Raw genomic sequence first — 4,799 nt, 5'->3', positions numbered from 1 at the left:
TACCATGCCTGTAACCTTTCAGAACCACTTTGCCTGTAGAATTACTTACAACTTCACAGTTTTCTTCAAAGAAATCCACATGATAACCTCTGTCACAGATTTGACTCACACTAAGCAGATTGTGTTTAAGTCCTGAGACAAGAACTACCGTTTCAATGATGACATTCCCAAGATTGATATTGCCATATCCCAGAGTTTTTCCCATATTGCCATCTCCATACGAAACTCCTGGGCCAGCTTTCTCCACAAAGTCTGATAACAGGGCTTTATTTCCAGTCATATGTCCTGAGCATCCACTGTCCAGAACTAGGATGTTTTTCTTGTTGCCCTGCAATCACAAAGACCACTATTGGTTAGTTTTAAGGACCCAGACTTGCTTGGATCTTTTGGTCTTTTTAAGTTTATTAGCATTTGCAGCGGATTTAATTTCAGAGTTTATGCTAACATGCTGTTTATCAGACTTTGTGTCAGACTTTATAGTAGAAGGAATTACACTAACTTTCTTTAAAAAAGGTTTTATTTGATAATAATCATAGTACAAACTATGATATTCCTTACAAGTATAAATGGAATGCCATAAACTACCACAATGAAAACAAGGATTTTGTGGTTTAAACCTAATAGACTGACTCTTAACTCCTGATCTAGGAGGTAAAGAGTTTATATCTTTATTTTTCCTGCAAAAAGAAGCAAGATGGTTAGAGTTTTCACAATTATAGCATTTCCTTCTAGGAGCATTAGGAACAGGCATAAAATTATTGCTTTTATTGACACCTTCCTTTCCATTCCTATTTTTCCTAGCTTCCTTGACCTTGTTCACATTTTTAATCTCTTTCAGCTTATGCTTAAGCTGCTTCTTTGTCATTAAGCCTATATTAACTTCAGCTGGTTTATCCTGTTTTAATTTGACAGAAGTTGACTATTCTTTGACTTCTGTCTTATTAATCTTTCATCTTTTCAGAATCAGACTTAACAATTTTTTCTACAAACTTAACAGGATTTACCTTTGGCTTAACAGTTTGTTTAACAGTAATTGGCTTAATTGTCAAAGTTTCTTTCTCACTTTTATCATCTTCATAACCTAAGCCCTCTTTCCAGTTTACACTACTTAGTATATTCTGAGTTGTTCTGCCAGAGTTAGTCCAAGTTTTGATGATTTCTCTTTCCTTTTCTAATTCATTTTTTAGAGATTCATTCAGTTTTAGCAATTCATTCTTAACATACAGAGAATCATCTCTTTCTTTCTGAATTTGATGGAGAAAAACTAACTCCTTTTCTAAGTAGTCATTTCTGTTTCTAAGAGCAAGATTTTCAGAAGTTAATCTTTTATTTGTTAAAGTCTGATCTCTAAAACTAATGAACATGGTTTTAAGATATAATCTCAACTCAGTAATATCATCAGTATGAAAAGCAAGAGTTGTTTGAGGTACCTTCAATTCAGCAGTTTCAGAACTGCTATCAGCATTTGCCATCAAGACATAGTACACCTCTTCTTCAGAATCTGAAGTGTATGCCCAGTTTTTCTTCTTTGTGATAAGTGCCTGGCCTTTATCACTTTTTCCTTTCTTGCAGTCAGGAGAGATATGGCCTCTTTCACCACAATTGTAGCATTTGACATTTGAGTTGTCTCCTCTGTCAGACTTTCCTCCTTTGCCTTCAGACTTTCTGAACCCTTTCTTTTCAGAACTTCCACCTTTCCTGGAAAACTTCTTGCCCTTTCTAAATTTTTTGTATGCTATCTTTGTGATACCCTTCATCATAAGAGCACACAGCTGCATCATCTCTGCATCAACATCCACTTCAGACAAACTTTCAGTTTCTGAATCATCATCATCAGAATTTGATGATTCTGAATCAAACTTTATGATGAGAGCCTTTCCTTTGCCCCTTTTTGAGACAACCACCTTAGGAGCTTTATCCTCAACTTTAAGAGCAAATATCTTTGACTTTCTTCCATGCCTTTTGCTCCTTTGGTCCATATTAAGTTCATGAGTCTTGAGCATACCATAAATTTCATCAAGAGTAGTTTCAGTAAGGTCATAGTTGTCTCTTATGGTAGTAGACTACAAATCCCAATTCTCAAGAAGAGCCAAAAGGAATTTTATATTTGAATCTTCAAGATCATATTCCTTGTCCACCAATGACAGATCATTCAAGAGTTTGACAAATCTATCATATAAATCAGTTAATGACACATCAGATTTTGAGTCAAAGTGCTCATACTCCTGAGTGATTATTGTCTTCCTGTTCTTTCTGATGGCATCAGTTCCCTGGCATCTTGTCTCCAAAGCATTCCATATCTCCTTTGCAGTCTTGCATCCAATTACCCTGTTTGACATGACATTGTCAATTATACTATGCAGCAAATGTCTTACCCTTGCATCCTTTGCAATTGATGAGATGTCTTTAGCTGTGTAATCACCTTTCTCCTTTGGTATGACCTTTGCTGGTTGATAAGCAACTACAACAGAGAGCTTGGTAGGCTTATGTGGTCCATCATAAATTCTATCAAGGTATTCTGGATCTGTGGCTTCCAGAAACATAGCCATCTTCACTTTCCATATAGGATACTCAGATGCTCTCAGTATGGGAACCCTAATAGTTTAATATCGAATGTGGGTTTGATTGTTCTGAGTTTCTTGAGATTTGGTGGGCTTGGTTGGAGTTTGTGTTTCTTCAGACCTGATTGTAAACTGGATCTTACCGTTTGTATATCAGCAGAGTAGCTCTGATATCACTTGTTAGGTCACACAACAATATAGGAGGGGGTTGAATATAGTGTTTATACAATCAAATCGATTTATCAACACAAGTATGTAACATTAATCAAGTATATTTAATATAATAAACTCTATTACAATAGAACAGTTGTTCTATCTCAGTGATGAACAATATCACTAAGAGCTGCTAGGGTTACAATGAATAATCTTTTTCTCGTGAATGATAACACATATAGTGTAAACCATAAGCTGTGTTTATATAGTACACAGTTACAAGATATCTTCAAATTGATATGGAATATAATTATGTCTCGTAAAATATATCAATCAGATATTATCTTCTACAAGTCTTCTAGCTGTCGAACTCTTCATGCATATCTTCTATTGTTTTAGTCCAGATCCTCTCCTGTAAATCAACTATATTCCTTATCTGAAGTACCCGCACTTAAGTCCTGATATAAATCTCGACGGCCTTAAGTTTTGATATTAAGTTCTGACTTCATTAAGTTCTGATTTCCAGTAAGTCCTGATATTAAGATCTGAAACTAAACACATCAGATTAGTTATGACATCACAAATATATCTAACACAAGTCTTCCCAGAAGGTTGGTTTTGCTACAAAACAAATTTAATACTTCAAGACATCCTGATTTTTCTTCGAAAATGGATGCAACTCCCTGTTGTAACTTGCGAATTTGTATGTCTAATAGGATCTTTTAACGTCAGATATCATGAGTATAAAAGAAATAAGATAAAGCAGATCAGTCTTCAAAAATATAAGATATAGTGCCTGTTTCTCAGTTACAGGCCTAAAGCCAAAATTAAATTTAGGCCCTAGATTCCAAAAACCAAATTTGAAGATTTCTATTTGACGATTAAAGAACTAATCCACCTTAAAATGTATTGTTAACTTGAGAAGGATCTATTTCATTGTTAAAGAACTCCATGAATGAGCTTGAAAAGGTACTTACTGAAGTAGATGTAGAGCGGCCAAACAGTTCTGATCATATGAATGAAAAATATTATTTTAGGTCATCACTCCAGCCTGGAAATTTCCCACTAAGCCTAATCACACTACAGAGCCTGTCGCAACAACCTAGGATAATTTTTTACTATCCAGTAGGCCTTGGTTGTTAGTATCCAAGGCCACGTCCCTATGGCCATTCACAATTGCTCTTCGTAAGCCATAAAAATTTATTTGCAGATGATTCTCTATTCCTCATCTCCAGCATTCCTCCTGATAACTATATCAATCTCTGTTAGGTTTCTATTTCAATTTGATAAAAATTGGTCTTGAAGGTTATACTCCTAAAATGTTTCAAAAGTCTCCCACAATAGCCTTAACATGTAGCGTATTTCCATATATTTTAGTCTATGCTTTAACAAAAGATCTGTAGACACATTTAGGTAGTTCACTATCTCTCCTCCAGATCTGTAGATCATAAGTAACATATACTGCAGATAATAAATAGAATATACTACAGATACTAAATAGCATATACGAGTAGCTTTCATGAAAAATAAGCTAATAAGGTAGAAGAAAGTCTATTCTAAATGAACCGATGGACTACACACACATAAATTTCTTTCAATGTTACAATTTAAAGAATACTCGAAGAAGGCATGCCTTGAAACAACATTGCGGTGTTGCAAATAGAAACGCTGATATAGATCTAGAAAGAAGCATTGGTAGTGTCTCTAAAGTCCTACAAGCTGAACGAGCTGTCAGCCAAAGATTTAAGAATCTTGATGGAGGTGGTGGCAGTAGTACTTATATTATTATACCATGTCAAACTGGGAGTTGTGTCAAGAACTTCTCTGAGGGAGGAACTGACAGTAAAAAAATGTGAAACATAATGCTGAAATCTTTTATTATAAGAGATGAAGAAATGTCAAAGCCTGAAGGAGCTCAGGTCAGCGTGTGCTAGGAGTTCTTCTCGAATTTTTTTTCTCTCTCTTGGAGATCTTCCCAACACCACTAAGGTGAGCTCCGTTCTTTTTATTAAACAAGTGGGATATATGTCAATCTGAAGTAAAAATGTTAATAAAAAATGAAAGAATATTGTTTCGAGCTTCACT

This window comes from Apium graveolens, chromosome 8, assembly GCF_009905375.1.
Source record: "Apium graveolens cultivar Ventura chromosome 8, ASM990537v1, whole genome shotgun sequence".
Taxonomy (NCBI): Eukaryota; Viridiplantae; Streptophyta; class Magnoliopsida; order Apiales; family Apiaceae; genus Apium; species Apium graveolens.
The sequence above is the reverse complement of the archived record's forward strand: the minus strand, read 5'-3'. Positions refer to the sequence as shown.